Source organism: Tachypleus tridentatus, chromosome 11 (assembly GCF_004210375.1).
Source record: "Tachypleus tridentatus isolate NWPU-2018 chromosome 11, ASM421037v1, whole genome shotgun sequence".
Classification (NCBI taxonomy): Eukaryota; Metazoa; Arthropoda; class Merostomata; order Xiphosura; family Limulidae; genus Tachypleus; species Tachypleus tridentatus.
In genome coordinates this window covers 34365987-34388527 of record NC_134835.1, presented here as the reverse complement: position 1 = coordinate 34388527, position 22541 = coordinate 34365987, and the positions used below count along the sequence as shown (strand labels likewise).

The 22541-nt window shown below is 34.9% G+C and overlaps 1 protein-coding gene across 1 annotated transcript in view; it reads left to right on the top strand.

Annotated features, from left to right (window-relative positions):
- The first annotated feature begins 4936 nt into the window (after window positions 1-4936).
- LOC143231905 (potassium/sodium hyperpolarization-activated cyclic nucleotide-gated channel 2-like) overlaps window positions 4937-22541 on the top strand; it is a 143161-nt gene continuing 125556 nt past the window's right edge. Inside the window, exon 1 of the mRNA XM_076466714.1 lies at window positions 4937-5187. The gene's annotated coding sequence lies outside the window, so the exon portion shown is untranslated. The remainder of the gene's footprint in view (window positions 5188-22541) is intronic.

The window sequence follows — 22541 nt, the reverse complement described above, 5'->3', positions numbered from 1 at the left end:
TATACACCCGCAAAATTCAAATGTAATAATCTAAAAAAAAACATTGTTTTTTTCACATTTTTTCCTGGAGCTATTTTGTTTCCTTCTCGCAATATTTATGCCAGTTTTACACGCGTTATTTCAACCAATGAGCTTTCGAAGTACTTTCTAATCTCGATCCAGAAGTGTGGTATACTGCCATAGGGGGAAAGTAATGTTACATTAAAAAATACATTTGTTGCATTAAAAATTACACGCAAAAAACGAACTAATAATGTAATTACAGTAAAGACGAACGTACCCTGACCTCTAAAACTAGTTTACAATTTATTTCATGCCTTGCCTGGGTTATTAATATTTGGATATTGAACCAGAATTTTACGCTAGACAATAGATGTGATGCAGAAACGGGCTGCTTAAATCACAATATTTTTTTTCATTTTAAAATCACTTTAATCAAAACATAATTATCTTGCAATAAATTTAAAATAAGTATAATTTACTATAGAAAAAAGTAAAACTTTAAATACAACTTTTTTCTATTATATCATACCTAATTTCAAGTCAACCATCGTTTCCATCCGAAACTTGTTTTACGGTATATTACTTCATATTTCTTATTTCAAAATGTAAATAATATCGGTGTTTGAAATCACTAAAATTAGGTGTTAAAAATTTGTTTTAGAACTTTAGAAAAACATTTATTAATCAAAGTATTTTTGATTTAGGTTGGAGACCACAACAATTAAATTGTAGGCGAATTGATATTGGATAAATAATTCATACTGAAAACCCTGTAGGGAACAAGTCAAGTGTGTGTGTGCTTTCTTAGAGCAAAACCACATCGGTCTTTCTTCTGTATCCACCGAGGGGAATCGAACCCTGATTTTAACATTGTAAATATGTAAACTTACCAGCAGAGGATGACAAGTTAAGAATGAAGTATTTAAGGTTTGAGCCTCACACATCTTTCAGTCATGTCATATTTTATTACACTCGGTAAACTAGTCATAAGTGTGACAATAAATAAATAAATATGCAAAACGAAGCCCAATGAATCATTCGATCTACCACTTCTTACTGTGTTATACCGGTATGGGGGATTTTCACCCATCATCAGTAATCCTGGACAAGGGCAAATGTGTTATATGCATTGCCATAAAGGATTGAATCAAGAACATAAGTATTAAAATGTAATAGGCATAAAACTAATGTTTTTTATCTGTGTTATTAATTATAATCATGCTTTTGCAATTGATGACTAAACAAATAGGGTTTGTTGACTTTAGTGTTTGTTGTATCAAAGTCAGCCTCATGAGCCCTGTAGTAAGCGAAGCGTTTCGTGGCAATGGATATGATGGACACAGTGTGGTTGAAATACATTCTTTCGATTCTTGAAACAAACTCCAAGGAAATAATTAATGAAAGTAATATTGAAAGTATAATAGGTCTTATACTAATTCTTCCTTTTTGTAATTAATCACGAAATTACACAATTTGTCCACCATAGGTATCAAAAACCGATTTTTTAGCGTTAAAGCCCTTCAGACTTACCGCTGAACTACATGGGGCTAATGTCTCACGACAAATATAATTGACTGTGATGATGTTTGTCAGCTAAGGAAAGACGTTTCTGAAACAAGTTTATTTTAGTTTAATAACTGTTACATCTGATCTATGTTTCCTGCCGAGATCAAGTACAGACTTTTAACATTATAAGCTGACAGACTACTTTCAAAACATATTTGTGAAACTTAGTGAAATATTTTCTGTTATCTGGTTTGTTTCTTTTGTATTTAAACACAAAGCTACAAAAAAGGCTATCTGTGCTATGCCCGCCACGGGTATCGAAACCCGGTTTCCAGCAGTATAAGTCCGCAGATATACCGCTGTGCCACTGGGGCCTTTCTGTTTAGAAAGTAGTGAAGTAAACGCCAGGAGAGCAAACGGTATTTATTAACCAGAATAATTTTGGACTGGTTTGTTTTTTTTTAAATTAGGCACTAAGCTACACGAAGAGCTATCTGTGCTATGCCCGCCACAGGTATCGAAACTGGGTTTCTTGCATTGTAAGTCTGCAGATATACCGCTGTACCACTGGGTGGCAACATTTTGGAGGTTGAGGTAAAGTTCGAGTTTAATGGAAGTAAATCTTGTAGTTTACGAAAAATAAATAAGCTTATCAATAATGAGAATTACCTTTATCAAATTGCAACATTTGGTAACGTGATAAAACCGCGTATTTTAATGACGAGAACATTAGATTTAAAAATTGTCATAAAATAGCGTAAACTAAAGATATGTTTTTAGTATATGTCTCTTAGTTTGTTCATCTCAAACTAAAAATCATTGGCATGTGAAAATAATATATTTTTACAGGCTCCCCGTTAATTTGAATCCGAATGGAAAATTAAGAGAAACGTGCAGTTTTTATAAAACGCTATTTTTATACTTTTGAATTTGAGTTCAAAATCGAAAACTAAGAGGAATGTGGATAAAAAAACACAAAAAACTCCAGTTTATCTGAACTGTATTTTTAAACCCTTGTGATTTTAAATACTAAAGAGGCAAACTGAGGGGAATATGGAAATAATATCTGGTTTATGTAATTTTTGTCTCAAAGGGAAGGCCCAATAGTTTATAATTCTTTACCAGCTTTGGGAGTTTAAATTTTAAGATTAAAATATTTGCTTAATACATTATTGTCTTAAATAAACTAACCCTTTTAGACCAAATTTCATCTCAGATTTCTTTACTCTGACAAAATAAGTCTTATACATCAGGTCTGTTGATTCGGATAAACAAAGTTTTCTAAATCATGTTTAATTCCAAATTTCTTTATTCAGAACAGCTTCGAGAGAATATTTCAGCTCATTTTGTTTATCCGAATAAACTAATTATTGAGCATTAGGTTTCATCTCAGATTTCTACATTCTCACAAAATAAACTTCTATATCAGGCTCCACGTCAGATTATTCTATCCAAATAAACTAACTATTTTAGTTCAGAATACTTTATTCAGATGAACAACCTCATCTGGATTAGATTTCTGCTCAGATTTCTTTATTTGGGTGATTGTTTGAATTTCGTGCAAAGCTACAAGAGCGTTACCTGCGCTAGCCGTCCTTAGAAGAAAGACAGCTAGTCATCATAACTCTTGGGCTATTCTTTTACCAACAAATAGTAGGAATGAGCGTCACGTTATAACGCCCCCATGACTGAAAGGGCGAGCATATTTGGTGTAACGGGGATTCGAGCCCCTGACCCTCACACTACGCTTTATTCAGGTGAACAACCTTTCTTGGATCAGGTCTCATCGCAGATGTATTTATTCTGTTAAATTCTAGATCAGATTTCAAATTAGATTTTTTTTTTCAAGTATACAGCTTTTTCATATTAGGTTTCAGCTCAGATTGCTTCGTTCAGATAAACAAACTATTGTATATGAAATTCCAATGAACAGGAGTTTCATTTTCGTATAGCGGCCATGTTGTAATCTTTTTATGAATGAAGGTAACATATTTCGGCGATTAAATCTATTATTAGCTCTATGCAACGCCCTTAATGCCAATAAAATTATATCTTGCTTTCCCAGCTGCGTAGACGCATCAGAAGTCATTCGCTGCAGTTCTTGCTACATAATTGATAATCTTGCCTCTATAGTTAATAGGCCATGTTGGAATATGACATTTAGTGACATCTATCAAACGTTTCTTTTTTTCCCCAGTGAAACCTTTGACTGTTTACTGAGGCTATTTGAACTCTTACATGTCTAGCGACAGAATAAATTTTCTGGTCGCGAGTAGACCCGTTATGTGTTCGGTAGCTAAGCATTAACGTTGTAACGATTTCTTTCATGGCGTACACAAGATTCTAGGATTTGTTTCCCTTGTAGACACTCAAGTGTATTTTTACCTTATAATAGCCTGGTGATGAGGAACCTTTTCAAAATCGACTATAAATAGCACAGGGTGAAGATACATATATTGTTATAAATTACTGCTATTTACATTATAACTTAATGAAAAAGATATACTTTTGTACGGTAAAACTTTATTAAATGCGTAAACATCGGATCTAACACACTTTATTTATCCACCTTCAAGTCGTCATTGCACGTGTATTTTGTAGGCAGGCCCGACATGGCCAGGTGGTTGTGGTCCTCGACTTGTAATCTTAGGGTCACGGATACGAATCCCGCCACACCAAATATTCTCGCCCTTTCAGCGGCGAAGGCGTTATAATGTAACGGTCAATCACACTATTTGTTGGTAAAAGAGTACTCCAAAAGTTGGCGGTGGGTGGTGATGACTAGCTGCATTCCTTCTAGTCTTTCATTGCTAAATTAGGAACAGCTATCGCAGATAGCTCTCGTGTAGCTTTGCGCGAAATTCAAAATAAACAAACAATTTTGTAAGGAAACGATAAGCCAACGTTCCTCTCTGTGTTGAAACCATACGGTATAGCGAAAGTGAACATTTGTTGAAAATAACAAAATTCCGATATAGTTTAACAGCGAAGGTCTGTTATTGGGTGATTTTTTTCAAGCTTCTGGTGTAATTTTGAAGTCGCGGATTCTGTTATCGGATGACTCTTCGGTTTGCAAAGATAACGTTACATCGTGTTATAGGTTGCACGTTGTATTACTTATTAGTTAGCCATCTAACGTTCAGGATGTGAAAAGATACTTAAAGCCATGATGAAAGTAACGAGTCACGCTATGTTAATTTGAAGTGGTTCATATTCCAAAACTTTACGTGACAGGTCTATTAAGCCGTCACACCTAAACTTGATAATACATTAATCCCGAAAATTAATTATTTGCATGATATAAATGACTAATAAATAAAAAATTGAAGATAGCGCCTGCGCAGGTCAAACCACACATGGGTAGAAACGCGTACCTCTATGCTTATTTGCACTGTTGCTTTGGCTGTGATGTTCTCAAGGCAACAAGGCAAGCGTGTTGAAACAGTTATAAACTCCCTCTTGCAATGTGACACATGTAAGAAGTGGATTGCATATTCTCACTACTTCCAGGCTTGGGAATTCTGTTAGTAGGCACCAAACAGTAGCCCAAATGTTGGGGCTCTCTCATCCTTTTTTCTGGGGCGAGCTAGCTTGCGACTCCAACGTCATTCTTCTCACGTCTCCACGAGATACGAACTCGTGTTGAATATCGTAAACAGCGGACAACATTTTGAACGTGTAAGTAGATTTTAAGCATTTTTACGAAATGCGTATTTAAAATTTGTTTTAAAACACAGGGTTAAGTTTCTGCAGCTTATAAGGTTATTTCGTGAATTTTTATTTCTTTAAGTTTTTCTTATATTTGTGAAATATGTTCAAACTGAAACCAGTACTATGGTGATAAGAAGGTCTCGAAATACGTTAACAAGCAGAAGCGTCGCAATTCGGTAAGATTCGAAATTAAAATAATTTAAAGGTACTTGATTTTACAGACCTGTTCACTGTTGACCAGAAGGTGGTATTAGTCACATTTACTGTTATGTCTTGTGTTTAAGTAGCTTCTCTTCGTTCTGTTGTTAACATTATTTTAAAAATTTGAACACCGCTGTTTCTAAAATATAGTTTCTTGTAATGTTATCTCTAATTTGCGTTAAGCGAAACTTATAGATTAAAGATGTTAGGCCTACGATGAGATTTGGTTATTTGAGTAACTTTTAGGCCTAGTTGGAGATTGTTATCAGTGAAATAGAAGCATACTTTAATATATGTGAACAATCATATATTTTTAGAGAAACTATAACAGTCAAACTGGTTTATATTATCGTTTCGTGCTTCACAAATATTCACAATAAATTTCAATTATTTCATACATCCCAATGCCAATTGTCTTTTAGGCCTACAAACTCTTTTATCAACCGAAAAATTCCTATTGCATAAAAATGTTTGTGTTTAGTTCGAGATTAGGGTCGTTTATTCTGTAAACGGAAGAGCTAACAAATAGTTTCGTATTTACTAACAATTATTTTTATTTACTTTGAAACGTTCTCTTACGCATGTTCTTTTGGGTAAATTTATATTTTAAATTATTAAACCTGTTTTCCTTTTTTTTGAAAACTATTTTAATTCGTAAAGAAATAAAGGAAGCTTAACATATGTGATAAAAAGTGCAAATATATACATATATGCATACAATAATATATTTTAGAGAAACTATAACAACCAAACTAGTTTATATTATAGTTTCGTGACGTGCTTCGTAGATATGTACAATAAATTTTAACCGCTTCGTACATTATCATATAGCTAATAATCAGGGTAAATTCTATTTATGATTGATAAAGTTAATCATTAGTTACTAAGTTTTATATAAGTTAGTATCAATAATCTCAAGAAAATAAGACAACATTAAAAATTGTTTCGGAAGACAAGGGATTTCTTCATTAAAAGGATTTGTTTGTTTTGAATTAAGGACAAAGATACACAATGGGCTATCCGTGTTCTGCCCACCACTGGTATTTAAATCTTGTTTCTAGCGTGGAAGTCCACAGTGTTTGTCATCGAGTTCCTCCAACAATATGCGCAGTTTTATGCGTGATATGTACAGATGTACGCATATCGGTGATTGATGCATGATAAACAGAAAAGAAATCCCCGATAATCAGGTTGAAATCAGACAAACATTAGTCATAATCAGAAACTTATTATAATTTATAAATTTCAAATGAAATCCATCAAATAACGCTTGAGTTAAAGAGGAAATAAAATTGAAAATTTCAAAAGGTTTGTGTGAATATTCGTGAAGCTCTAACCCATCAGCAGTTTATTAATTATAACACTTTTGAAACCTTAGTAAAAATACTTAAATCATAATGGATTCTTATATATGTTTGGAATTTCATTTCTTCTATTATTATTAGGTTTTATAAGGAAAATGGAAACAAAAATTAGTGTCACAAGATATTGGTTTTGGTTTTTTATTACACACCATTAAGATATATATATATATATATCGGATATATTTTTCCAAATATTTAAAAGTTAGCTGAAATTTCACATTCGTATTCGGATAGCTGGAAGGTGCTATTTTTACAGTGCAATGGAATACTGTGTCACAAACTATTTATCCTACCTTATTCTTTAGCTGAAGAACAGTCGAAATAAACATTTTTTTTTTCACTTGCAAATGTTACAGAAGGTTTTCTTTCGAAAATATCTGTAAATTTTAGTTACAGTACTTTAAAATCACGGAATTATTAACTCTACACACTCACAGAATCACCCTTATTTAACTGCACTTCTGAATTCATGGTTGATTTAGTTTGGTTTGTTTTGAATTTCACGCAAAGCTACCCGAGGGCTATCTGTGCTAGCTGTCCCTAATTTAGCAGTGTGAGACTAGAGGGAAGGTAGCTAGTCATCACCACCTACCGCCAACTCTTGGACTGTTCTTTTACCAACGAATAGTGAGAATGACCGAAACATTGTAATGCCTCCACGGCTGAAAGGGCGAGCATGTTTGGTGTGATGGGGATTCGAACTTGCGACCCTTAGATTGAAATTCGAGTGCCTTAACCACCTGGTCATGCTGGGCTGAGTTGAAAGTGTAAAATAAGCACCGTTTTTGAATAAAAAATTATTTGAGGTCTTGTTTGTTTTATTTTTCGTGCAAAACTACACGCTAGCCGCCCCTGCTTTAGTAGTATAAAACAAGAGGGAAGGCAGCTAGTCATCACCACCCACCGTTAACTCTTACGAACGAATAGTGGGATGGACCGTAACATTATAACGTTCCCACCGCTGAAAAAGCGAGCATGTTTGGTTCGACGAGGATTTAAAACCTCGGCCCTCAAATTACGTGTCGAACGCTTTAACCCACCTGGCAATGCCGGGCATTATTTTCGTAATTATTCCTAAAATTTTCGTATTTATACCATTTCGTAAAAAAAAAAAAGTTCAATTATCTAATAAGATAAATCCTATTATTCAGATAAGCGTAATAAACGAACTTTGATTTTTGACCTTATAATTACTGTTCATAACATCCGTAAACTTCCAAGCAACTGAGGGATAAGATAGAATTATTCGATCATTTTTTTCGGACGTAATACAGGTTTATTAAACTATTTATTTGATCACAGACCACTATTTTGTAAAAGCGAAAAAATGAGATATATGTACTTAAATTTCACACGTTCAACTTTGGAAATAAGAACAAAGCTACACGATGAACTGATTGACTACCTGTGCTCTGCCCACACGAATTTCTAGCGGTGAAATTCCCCAGACATTCTGCTGTGCCGCTGGCAGTAGATGGTACACGTTCAGAGTAATGGCTTCAGGAGATCAAAGTTACTTGGCATGTGAAGCATATTTCAGGGATTGGAGTAAAGCAACCGCTCGATTTTAATTAAGGATGACGATCAGCTAAGAGTAGATCGAGAGTTGGCGGTGGATACTGTTAGCCGGCTGATCTCCTTCTAGTCTATCATTTTAAAATTATGGACGGCTGGCGAAGGTAGTCATTGAGCAGCTTTGCCCGAATGTCTGAAAAACAAATGAATAAACGTCACCCCATCAGTAAAGTTTGTTTTTTTTTTTATTTCGATCAAAGCTACACGAGGGCTATCTGCGCTAGTCGTCCCTAAATTTGCAGTGTAAGACGAGAGAGAAGGCAGCTAGTCATCACCACCCACCGCCAACTCTTGGGCTACTTTTTTACCAACGAATAATGGGATTGATCGTCACTTTATAACGCCCCCATGGCTGAAAGGACGAACGAGCATGTTTTAGTGTGATGGGGATTCCAATCCGTGGCCCTCAGATTACGAGTCGAGTGCTTTAACCACCTGGTCATGCCGGGCACATAAGATAGTTTTTAGACTTTACTGAGGCGCGACATGGCCAGGTGGGTTAAAGCGTTAGACTCGTAATTTTAGGGTCGCGGGTTCAAATCCCCGTCACACCAAACATGCTCGCCCTTTCAGCCATGGGGGCGTTATAATGTGACGGTAAATCCCACTATTCGTTGGTAAAAGAGTAGCCCAAGAGTGGCAGTGGTGGTGATGACTGCCTTCCCTCTAGTCTTACACTGCAAAATTAGGGACGGCTAGCGCAGATGGCCCTCGTGTAGCTTTGCGCAAAATTCAAAAACAAACACCTCAAACGAGAGAATTGGAAACCTTGTTATAATTTGGAACACAAGCGAATATAGGCAGATTAGAATCCTAAACACACCCATGTTCTAACGGAAGGGAAAGTTGAGGTGACGTTGAATTCAGTACGGTTGACGAGTGAAGTCAAGAAGACCGTAGTTGCCGTCCGGAAGTTATTTCCTTAAAAGCAAACACACGCTTACGTACGTGTATACTCGGCTTACACGAGTGTGAAAAGACGTTATTGGTATACTTACTCTTAAAGACACAGTTGTAATTTAAAATGGAATAAAAATGCGGTGAAATGCTTGGAGTTTACAAAGGTAATGTTGCGTAAGTGTGTGTGTTTTTCTTATTGCAAAGCCACATTAGGCTATCTACCGAGTCCATCAAGATTACGTAAGTGAAAGCAAAACTATTCCCCAAGTATAGCTATATAATGAGTATGTGAATTATATATATATATATATAGAAAAGGCTGCCCTCCCTCCAGTAGCATAGCGGTACGTCTGCGGACTCAAACCGCTAAAAACTGTGTTTCGATACCGTGGTGGGCAGAGTACAGATAGCCCATTGTGTAGCTTTGTGCTTAATTCTAAATAAACAAACAAAAAAGAAACTGAAACAATTACATTCGGTGTGGTCGAACAGTACTTGCTTCTTTATTAGGAAGCCCAAACATATACGATAGGCTATCTGTGTTCTGCCCACGACTGGTGTCGAAATGCGGTTTCTAGCGTTGTGGTTTCGCAGATATATCATTAGGGGGTAGCACATGCTAGGTGTGAACAAATGAAAATTACAGAATTTTCTCGCCAAAAGCAGACACGTAAAACACAATTATTTATAAGTCGTACCTGTGTACAAATTTCTATGCGGGCATTTAGATTTCAGTATTTGTATAAACGTTTGAACATATTACATTTTGTTTACTGAGAAACTATAGATCTAAATCGATCTAAAATTGGTTTTTATAATGTTAATTTCGGATTCGTAGCGCTAAACATTTAGACGACAGATATCATCAGATTACATATTGTATTTTATTTACTTAAGAACTTCTCGTGTCATATAGGACTTCTATTGCTGGCGTTAATATTTAAGGCTTACCGTGAAGTGACAGAAAACTGTATTCATTTGGGCTTTGTGTACTAAGTTAATGATTCGTAGCACAGCCATATGAAGCCAACAGTTCTCTCCACTTTTGAAATAAATTAAAAAAACCTTTTTTTTTCCAGTCAGGTACATTTCTCACCATCTATAGTTATCATTTAAAAGGCCTGAAGCATTATTATGTGCATATTTAATATATCATTTTTAAGTTCCTTAGCCTGTGTTTTGTAAGCCTTTTGTTTCCACAAAATATCCTGCTTCTTGCTGAACATCAGATTTCGATATCTGCTATGAGTGGAGCACGTACAGTCTATTGTGTAACTTCGGGCTTAACATCAGAAAAAACAGAAATAAAGTATGTCTTTATGTTTCAAACCTTCCTATAATGCAACAGTGCATATATCATTCAGTGGGTTTTATTGAAACATTCCGGAGAATTTGAAATGGTCGATATAGATTTCTAATATTCGATTGTTTACATGCACGGTGGCAGCGCACGCGTAGTTTCATTAATGGTTTTACCTTATGGCTGTAACTCTTTTACCTTCATGTGCATTCGGATGGTAAAAAAATTAAATTTCAAATATTGATAAACGTGTCGTGATGTTCAGAAACGTTCAAGATGATTAATTTCTGATCTGAAAAACACAACATCTAACAGTTTCAGTTATCCTTCCAGAGTACACATTTTTACCTGACTTCAAGCTGATTTTAATACGGTACCAGTTTTTGTCTTTTCGGAGTTTAAATGTATAGCTAATTGAATGCTAACTAACGTTGTTCCAGTAATATTTCAAGAGTTTATAGCTGTCTAAGTACTAAATGATTTTATATCACTTTTATCATTTGCATGTCTTAGTTACTGATAATTGATTTTATGTCGTGCTATACCTTTCTGGAGTCTTCATGTTTACCTAATTGTCTACGTCTGTCTTAAAGACGTATAAAATAATCATTTATCCTTTCTGTTATAATGTAACACTATTGTATATCAGTGCTCAAGTCTCTTAGAGGTTTATATAATGAAGCTCGATCAAAATGAGATGTTCAGGTTTTATGACATTAATTGCCCCAATTGAAATAGATATTTGAATCAGTTGCATTAGGAATTATAAAAATAATTTGTTTGTATGTTTGAAAGCATATATTTTACACTTAAAACATATTACTAGGTGTTGTTGTAATACAATATTTATTACATATTTTGTTATGATACGAAAATTACAAAATCCGTCACGATATAACAACGAATTTAACTACTTTCTCCGCCTCTTATAAAATTACTTAACGCGTTTCACTTTATGTGTTGTTTTTGTTTTTATAAGCATTCTCTTGTGTAACGTTTCTGCCTTAGGCATACTGTTTGTTGTAAGAGTGATTATGACTCTTTTATCCAGTATCAGTCACTTAAATAAAAATGTACGAAACAATCGTTCTCTCGTGGGACATCGGCAACTCTTCGGATTTACATCGCTAATATCATGGGTTCGGTTCCCTTCGTTGGACACAACAGATAACACATCCAGTAAACAAAAAGAGTACAGGAAGTTTAATGAAATAATTACAGTTCCTTCAGTACTCTTTAAAGTGTTGGAACTACGCTAAGGGTTTCACGTTATAGTCCTCCGATAGTTCTCGGATAAACTCAGTTTAGCGGTTCAAACCATTTTGGTCCTTGGTTGGAAAAGCGCGGTTCTCTAAGGACATGCTTGGCGTCACAGGGCGCCCTCAGTTATCTAGGAAACTTTTTAATTTCGATCTAGTGACCACATTATTAAGAACGAAAGTTGGATTTTAATACTCTAGATAACATTAACGTTTCACTCTTATTCAATTCAAAATACATCATAATGAATCTTAATAATTATTCTTTAACGCTATAAAGCTTTGTAGTTTACCACACTAATCAAAATAATCATTCTTAATATCTTCTAAGAAGCTTTAGATTTCACTCTTGCTTATCCAAAAATCACACTGAGAGCACATTGGGAAGTTTTGTCTTGATTCGTCCAGTTTAAGCCTCTGCTGTTATAAAAGGTTTGTTTCTAGAATTTCGCGCAAAGCGGAGCTCTCTGTGCTAGCTGCCCTTAATCTAGCAGTGTAAGATAAGAGGGAATGCAGCTTTTCATCACCACCCACCGCCAACACTTGAGTTACTCTTTTACCAACGAATAGTGAGACTGGTAGTAACATTATAACGCCTCCACGCCTGAAGGGGCGAGCATGTTTGGTATGACGGGGATTCGAACCCGCGCCCCTCGCGTTACGAGTCGAATGCTTTAACCACCTGGCTATGCAGGACCGACAAGAAGATTACCCTTTCTCTGAAGAATATGATACAACGGTTACGTTATAATGATCCAACGACTGAAAGGGCGAGCATCTTTGGTGTAATGGGGAGTCGAACCTACAACCCTCCGATTACAAATTGAGTGCTCTAACCACCTGGCCATGGCGGGCTACCACTCTTTACGGCTGTAGTTTTTACTATTAGCAGATATTCTTTAACATTTTAAATTTATTCGTCCAGTTCGACATTTAATCTTTACGTATATTAATACCATAATTTGAAATTGTCATTAGACTTGACATGTGACAATTCGTTTATCAATCTATTTTACGTGCTGTGTTTATAGTAATTATTATAACTGCAATTAAAAATGAATCAATCTTGTCTGATTTGTGTGACCTTAAAGTTTTAGTTTTGACGAGTTGTTCTGTTAGTTTTGTTCACTGTAAAAGGAATTGCACTAAAAGCCGATTTTTGATATGAATGAAACCGAACAAGCAACTTTACTTATTGTTTGACTGGAGGAGCGTGACGTTACTGGTGACACAAATGTACACAAGTGTAAAACCCTAAAGTCTGGTAAAGCATTAGTTCTGACTCATGGGTCGTGTCTTTCACACTCGTCAGAAAAATGAAAAACTACGCCTTCACGTGCCACATATAGAATTTCAAATGAAATGACCACGTGACAGAAAACTGATGTGAGTAGCGACGACGGAGAGTGAACTTAATAAGATCATTGATTGATTAGATCCTGTAGACTTATGGTCAACATCATTGGTCTTCATTCTTAACCATTCCAACACCATATTGAATCCAGTGGACCTAAGCATTAAATTCCCTTATAGTAGAATGAGAAACAGAAATGAAATATACAAACAAAAATTAAATCAATGGATAGAAAAGGTAAACAAAGAATACACTTGATAGTAACATATGTAAAGTAACAACGAACAAAGTTTGTTTTATTATTAAACTTCCATGGGTATAATATTTGTTTTAAATTTCGCGCAAAGCTATGCGAGAGCTATCTGCGCTAGCCGTCCCTAATTTAGTAGTGTAAGACTAGAGGGAAGGTAGCTAGTCATCACCACCCACCGCCAACTCTTGTGCTGCTCTTTTACTAGCGAATAGTGGGATTGTACGTCTCATTATAAGCCCCCACGGCTAAAAGGGCGAGCATGTTTGGTGTGACGGGGATTCGAACCCGCGACCCTCAGATTACGACGTCTAGTACCTTAACCACCTTGCCACGCCGTTGCTATAATGCTGTTTACCAGTTAAAACTGTACATTATTATAATATTGTTTACCAATTTAAACTATAATGATTACAAAAGTGTTTAATTAAAAATTTACATGGTTATAATATTGTTTACCAATTAAAACTCTACATGGTTAGAATATTGTTTACTTAAAACTTTACATGGTTATAATATTGTTAAGCAGTTAAAACTGTACATGGTTATAATACTGTTTAACAATTTAAACTTTACATTGTTATAATACTGTTTACCAATTTAAACTTCACATTGTTATAATACTGTTTAACATTTTAAACTTTACATTGTTATAATACTGTTTACCAATTTAAACTTCACATTGTTATAATACTGTTTAACATTTTAAACTTTACATTGTTATAATACTGTTTACCAATTTAAACTTCACATTGTTATAATACTGTTTAACATTTTAAACTTCACATTGTTATAATACTGTTTACCAATTTAAACTTCACATTGTTATAATACTGTTTACCAATTTAAACTTCACATTGTTATAATACTGTTTACCAATTTAAACTTCACATTGTTATAATACTGTTTAACATTTTAAACTTCACATTGTTATAATACTGTTTACCAATTTAAACTTCACATTGTTGTAATACCGTTTAACATTTTAAACTTTACATTGTTATAATACTGTTTAACAATTTAAAACTTACATGGTTAAAATATTGTTTACTAATATAAAGCTTACGTGGTTAGAATATTTTTCACAAGTTAAAACTTTTCGTGGTTATAATATTATTTACCAATTAAAACTTTATCTTGTTATAATATTGTTTACCAATTAAAATTTTGCATGGTTAGAATATTGTTTACTCAAAACTTTACGTGGCTATAATATTGTTTAGCAGTTAAAACTTTACGTTGTTATGATATTGTTTACCAATCAAAACATTACATTGTTACAATACTCTTTAGCAATTTAAACTTTGCGTTGTAATAATATTGTTTAGCAATTTAAGCTTTACGGTGTTATTATACTGTTTACCAATTTAAACTTTACGTTATTATAATACTGTTTACCAATTTAAATTTTACCTGGCTAGAATATTGTTTGGCTAAACCTTTACATGGTTATAATATTGTTCACCAGTTAGAACTGTACACGAATAGAATATTGTTTACCAGTTTAAACTTTGAATGGTTAGAATATTTTTCACCAATTAAAACTTTGCATGGATAAACTTTTCACCAGTTAAAAGGTTTTGGCTTGTACTGATTAGGCACTTTAAGTGTTTTTATATCTTTTTAAAACTCTACAAAGACCATATTCTATATTGTGTTTTGTGGAGGTAGATAGACACATACCAAATTTCATTTGAAATATCGAAAACATATTTTCGTTCTATTAGAACAACTGCTGATGCACGTTCTCTATAGGAATAGCTTTAAGGTCATGCTATACTACAGATATTTGACGTAAAGTCACTTATGATTGGAACAGCATATTGATAAGTATTATTGCTCAGTGACGTAATGTTTTAAATGAATTTTCTATCATGTTCTTAATTTCAGAAAACCTGAAAATTAGAATGTGATTGAAAGGAAAACGAAATCCGATAATTTTAAACTGAATTCTGTTGTCCATCGCTGGGCATGGCCTAATGATTAGTGTGTTAGACTGTCAATTCAAAAGGACCAAGATTTGTGTTTTCATATCACAAAATCGCGCTCCGAACTTTCAGTCATACAGGAGTAGCCCAAAGGTTGGCAGCGAGTACTGTTGACTGTCTGCCTTCTTTCAAGTAATTGTGGTTAAACTTTATGATAATTTCCAAAAACAAACATGCAGTTGTTTATAATTCTACTCTAGCTGTTTCAAACATTATGAGAAATGTTTCTCTAAATCTTATCGTTTCCATAGATTCTCTGAATCGTGATACGAGAGACACTGTTCTGCAGTTTTTACTTTTCTATTGTTATTTTCTTGTTTGATGGGTTTATAAAACACTCCGTTGATCTGGTCTCTCAGGTCAATATATCAGTATGGAAAAGTGTGCTTAAAATTTGATATAAATATACTTCGACCTCACTATTACGTGTTTAACCTCAAAACTTAGTTCTATTTGTTGTTAACCGTAAGGCATTGCAATGAAATACCTGTGCTCTATTTACATCGAGTATCGAAACCTGATATTTAGTGTGAAAAATCTTTGGATATACTGCTAAAGGGAGAAAACATTGAGTACACAACAATAGAAAATGTTTGTATCATAATTTCTACATTACTTTTTAAATTAAATGATAATGTGTTATTTATAACTAATACATGTTGTTTGGTTTTAAGCACAAAGCATTATGAAAGGCTATCTGTGATCTGCTCACCACTGGTATCGAGAAACCGGTTTCTAGCGGTATAAATAAGTGCCACTGGGAAACAATAATAGATATTTCTAAAATCTACCGAAATTAGTGATTAACTGACAAGGAAGATATGACGGATTTACTAGCATATATCTATTTTAATATCAATGTTTAAGTTAAATTTATATTGAGAAAAGTACGTATTGTAAAATTCCCACCTATTCATTAAAGTTGTAGAAAATTCTCGAGTGTAAGAATCAACAATGTGTGTGTGTACGTAAACACTGGTGTATTGTTTATATTGTTGAGTAAACTGAAGTTTCGAGAAACTCGTCTCACGTCTATAAATATAACCAACCAAAAGACAGTATATATTGTTGGTTTGGTACAGTTGGTATACTATAAATTTCGGAAGCTATGACATAAAACATATGGTATTACACAAAGTATTAAAAGTTACAATATTAATTTAATATTGAAATTTATAAAGCATTCCTGTTCCGTTTCAAGTTTTTGTACTCAGTGAGTGCGTGTTCGTTAACAAATATTACCATTTTAGTATCAACGAAGCAGAAATGGCAACATGTAGTCTTAACAATGCTTCGTGTTTATAACGTTTATCGTGCTTTTAATTTGTTCTTAAGCGGCAATGTCTATAGTATCTACATGCAATAATTCAGTTTTCCTTATCCAGTTGTTTAACCATGAAATTTATGTAATAGGATTAACCTAATTATTTACTTACTTATTTGTAATTTTAATTCTAAACCAGTTTGGTTAACATGAGAAAAAAACTGTAAAATCCTTATTATTGGAGCTCCTGTGGCTCTGTGGTACGTCTGAAAGCTTCAAATGCAAAAAATCTAGTTTCGATACTCGCTGTGGGTAAAACTCAAGATACCTCATTGTATAATTCAGTGGTTATGAAACAAACATATTTTATTGTTGAGTTTGTTTGAAGTTAAGTACAAAGCTATACAATAGGCCATCTGTGCCCTGCCTATCACAGGAATCTATCACTTGGTTTCTATAGTTATAAATTCGCAGATATATCTCTTTGCTCCGAGAAGGCACCTTATTGTTGGGGGTCCATCGGCGTGTCAGCTATAAGTTTCTGGCCTTACAACACTAAAATTCAGAGTTCGATTAACTGTAGTGTAAAAAATGCAGATGGCCAGCTGTGTGACTTTGTATTTAAAAAAACAACAACAACAAACCAAACAACTCGGCATCTGGTGGCAAACTTCACAAATAAATAATCCTACTCAGCCGAGATCTTAGAGCTCATGACGTTTACTGTGAATAATTGACAAGTTACTTTAAAGCTCTGTATAACAACGGTTTGCGAAAATAATTATTTTTCGCGCCACGGGTAAACGGCGAGTGTAGATTTGCAATAGGATAAAACTTTCGTGAAGTTGGGGGTTGTAGATTGCACAATGATTTTTTTTTTTCCAGTATCGTATAAGCAAGATTTTCACTAAGAAAAACTTAATTTATTCGCATACGTTCGTGTATGACAGTGAGTCGTGGATCCGCTAGGTCTCTGTTTTCTCCAATATCAGAACCCATTTTTGCAATACCAACGTAATTATCACAACCCTAGCGCTTTTATAATTCTATAAGGTTACATTAATAAGGTGTATTTGCACTGAGATTAGAACGCTGTTTTGCACCTCTGATACCTTTATCTCAGTGCTTTTTTCCCAAACATATACACCCTGGTATTTCTAGGTAGTATTCAGTTTGTTAAGAAACCTACTATCTAACTTTAAATAAAAGTATATGTATTTCATACCAAAACAAAATTGCCACGTATAAGAAATTACATAAAAGTACGAAGGCTTTAATAAAAAACCAAGAACTTACAATGTAGATTAGATAGATTTTTTTTACAATATATCAAAACAAACATAAGTCTTCACACGTGTGAAGATTTCTTCCACACACGTTTTTTATTATCTAAAAAATGCACATGTAATTATTAATTCGTGTGTGTGTCCTCTTGTAGCAAAGCCACATCGGGCTATTTGCTGAGTCCACCGATGGGAATCGAAACCCTAATTTTAGCGTTGTAAATCCGAAGGCTTACCGCTGTACTAGCGGGTGGCAATTATTAATTCAATGTATATTTAGTTAATTGTAAAAACGTTGCGTTGTTATTTCAAAACACAACTTGTGTTCTTGAGAACAGAGATGTGTGAGCTGTTGATTGTTGTAGCAGTGTGGTTTATCAATTCAATACTGTTTAAAACACTGTTGTGCTGTGAAAATACATTGTTTTGTTTTATTAGTCCACAGCGATTGTGTTTTTTTTAACTCGGTGTTCCGTTGAAGCCATCCAAGCACCGACTTTGTGTTCCACACATGGTGTGATATTTTAACATAACTTTGTATACAGTTTAAGAAAGTGAATTTAATACACACAGTACGTTTCACAATTGCTTATCAACCTAAATAAATTGTAAACAAGTAGGTTTATTTGTTTGTTGTTTTTTTAATTTCGCGCAAAGCTACACGAGGGCTGTCTTCGTTAGCCGTCCCTAATTTAACAGTGTAAGACTAGAGAGAAGGCAGCTGGTCATCACCACCGACCTCCGACTCTTGGGCTACTCTTTTACGAACGAATAGTGGGATTGACTGTTACATTATAACGTCCTTACGGCTGAAAGGGCGAGCATGTTTGGTGGGACGGGGATTCGAATTCGCGACCCTCGGATTAGGAGTCGAGCGGGTTAACCACTTGGTCATACCGGGCCAACCGTCTTCGTATTAAAGAAAATTTTTTGACAAAATTGGAAAAACGTCTGGAAATTCATCACACGAGACCACTTTCGCCTTCTCTGGTTCCATTGTAGCATCCATACCGAAACACTAAGGTATATTTAATTAAACAATGTACACTAATTCGCTTCTGTATTTATTTTGTTTCGTAAAATAAAATACGCCTATGGATCACCCGTATCCTAATGAGCATAGTCGTATTACGAAATGCTTATTATACATTCAGAAGAATGGTAAAGGATTTTAAAGCATGTTACCAATATTGATCTACGTTAACTCTCTTCGTTGCTCCAAGTTATTAAGGTACTACGTTGTGTTGGGCTACTTTAGTCCTGTTCGTTCCAAAAATAAAAACAGTTTGATTAAATTTTGTGTTACTTATCTTTAGTTTAAAGTATTGTAAATACCGCTGCTAAGGTCTAATTCTCTGAAGTGATGTATTTCAAAATATTGAAATGTGAATCGTCAAGACCAATACGTTATGCTGTAAACATTGTGTTAACTCTAAAACAGCAGGAACGTTGTACGTGGCAGCATGAATTGATGATGGCCGCTGTTTAAGGGTTAAAGTAATCTAACTCATATTGGATCCAAACACGAGCCATGTGGACTGCTGTTTACGAACTCTGGTTTAAATATAGCTTTAGATAATGTTCAGTTATTCGAGTCTCAAACAGATTCACTGTAGGTCTTTTTTTATTCTTTGAGCTAGATACTGGTAGTCTCACGTGACTTTTAACGACGAACAGATGTGATTTACGTGGGTGTGGAGACAACTCTCACCCTGTTCACTTGTTAAAAAAAAAAAGAGAGATAGAAAAGGTCCGCCATTTATTTTCATTTTATGATTTTCAAAATTAGCTGAATATCAGTATGTTAAGATTTTTCTTGCGTCGTAGTTCGATAAATTTCTCACGCGAATTAAAAGTAAAAAGCACGAAACAAATGAAGTTAACACGTGACTGTTGCAAGTTAAGAAAGAAAACAATGCAAAACGCCAAGTAACGTATTGTTACTTTCACCAGAACTGGCCCGCCATGGCCAGGTGGTTAAGGTACTCGACTCGTAATCCGAGGGTCGCGGGTTCGAATTACACCAAACATGTTCGCCCTTTCAGCCGTGGGGGTGTTACAATATGACGGTCAATTCCACTATTCGTTGGTAAAAGAGTAGCCCAAGCGTTGGGTGGTGATGACTAGCTGCCTTCCCTCTAGACTTACACTGCTAAATTAGGGACGGCTAGCGCAGATAGCCCTCGAGTAGCTTTGCGCGAAATTCAAAACAGTCAAACAAACTACTTTCACTAACAGGATATGCTGTACTGAAATGTATATTTACGAGGACGTACAATGGGTGGTCACTTTATTAGTATTAGACCACTCAACCACAAGCGTCTTTATGAAAGACCATTCCTGTGATCTGTTGTTTAAAAGCAACGATCAACAGATTCTTTCAACCGTGAGAATCGAAGGGGAAGATGCAATTCACTTAATAGAACTGTAGCTAATGACAAACGAAAATACGGTTGTGCATTCTTGTAAAACGCCTCAGATGGTGAGCCATTTGGTTGATTATTTTAAAATACTCATTTACTCAAAATATTATCAGAAAATATTATCTGTCATTTGGTATTGGAATAGTGATACAATGAAACACTTATGTCAGGTACAAGCAGGACTTTTTGAAGGCTTATTGCACAAACTGTGAAACAACGAAAGATTGGAAGTGAGTCATGTGACCTCGAGTCATGTTCTACTTTCTTTTTCCGGGTTGGCATTAGAGTGAAAAGGAAAAGAAAAAAACCACATAATAAATCTAAAGTTCTGCCAGTATAGTCTGTTGGAGGTGGTGTGATGGTGTGGAACACGATATCGTAGTTGTTTAGTCTTTTGATTCTTTTCGAAGGACGTATGACATAAAAATATACATGAACCATACAGTTAATCAAGCCCACCTCACAATACTACATAGTTCACTTTCATTAACAAGAACTCTTATAAGAAAAAAGGCAAACAATTCGCTACGTCACTGTTATCCGAAACTGGATCAGAAAGCAATGCAGAAAGATTAAGACTCCTTCAGCTAGCTAAAATCACAGAATGGATATTCCTGAGCCTAACTTTAGCGTTTATTAATTATTATATGATCAGGCATGGCCAGGTGGTTAAGGCGCTCGACTCGTAATCTGAGTGGAGCGGTTTCGAATCCCTGTTACACCAAACACGCTCACCTTTTTAATCGTTGGGGCGTTATAATGTGACGATCAATCCCACTATTCGTTGGTAAAAGAATAGTCCAAGAGTTGGCGGTGGGTAGTGATGATTAGATGTCTTCCTTCTAGTCTTACACTGCAAAATTAGAGACGGCTAGCTCAGCTAGCCCTCGTATACCTCTACGTAAAATTAAAAAAAAAGAAACAAGTCATCACTATATTTTCTGACGACATCTGCAAACCTCACGCATCATTAGGTAGGCCACAGCTGATAATATTCAACATTTTGTGAAGTTTATTCTACCACAAGTCCGGCAGTTAATCGACCGAAATGTGTGTGTGTGTGTGAGTATAATATATAGGGTGGCCGGTATAATGTCATAATGATTTATTAAAGGTATGTTTAGCGATGTGTATTTTAAAAATGTTTCTTGACGAGTACAAAGCTATCCGTACTGTGCCTCTTACTGATTTCGAAACCTGATTTGTAGTGTTATAAGCCTTCGATCGTAACCCTAAAACACGGGAGGGAGGACAAAAATATTGTTGCTATCTGTTTTCTGTCCACTGTGGTAAAATGAACCCCAAATATTAGCGTTGTAAGTCCGTAAAGTTACTGCCAATCAACTGGGGGACTTTAATAAGGAACAAAAACGTTTTAAAATGTAAAAAAAAAGTTTTTAAGTTAATCTTATTAAGTACAATGTTTTTAACCTTATTAAGTACAATGTTTATTAATATTTTATTGTTGTATAAGCTCAGGTAAATTTTAAATTTGGTTTCCATTTTGTAAACGCGTTTGGAATGTTTAAAGACATTTCGAATTTAAAGGAATGTTTTTAGAACTATTTCAACAGTTTGATTCAAATGAATACTTACTGCCTATATTTTATTAACCTGAGCACAAAATATCTCCGAAACTACTTTGATTGTCACCCAGGAACGTTGAATGTGTTCCACTGCGTTTAGTATGTTGTGTTCTTGATAGAAGTAGTATACAAGTTCACCAATATGACCTATTGGTTGTATAGAACGTTGTTATTAGTTTACAATATTAATAATGACATAAAACATGACACATTTCACTTATCAATTTTTTTTTAATTACCAAGAACGCGGGGCCCGGCATGGCTAGGTGGTTAAGGACTCGACCAAACAAGTCGTGGGAGCGTTGTAATGTTACGGTCAATCCCACTATTCGTTGGTAAAAGAGTCGCCCAAGAGTTGGCGGTGGGTGGTGTTGACTAGCTGCATTACTTCTAGTCTTACACTGCTAAATTAGGGACGGCTAGCGCAGATAGCCCTCGTGTAGCTTTGCGCGAAATTCAAAACAAACCAAACCAAAAACGCGCCTCCCAGCGGGCTAGCGTTACGTTGATGTACTTTGCTAAAACACGGAGCTCAATTCACCGCTGAGAACAGAGCGTAGATAGCCTATTAAGT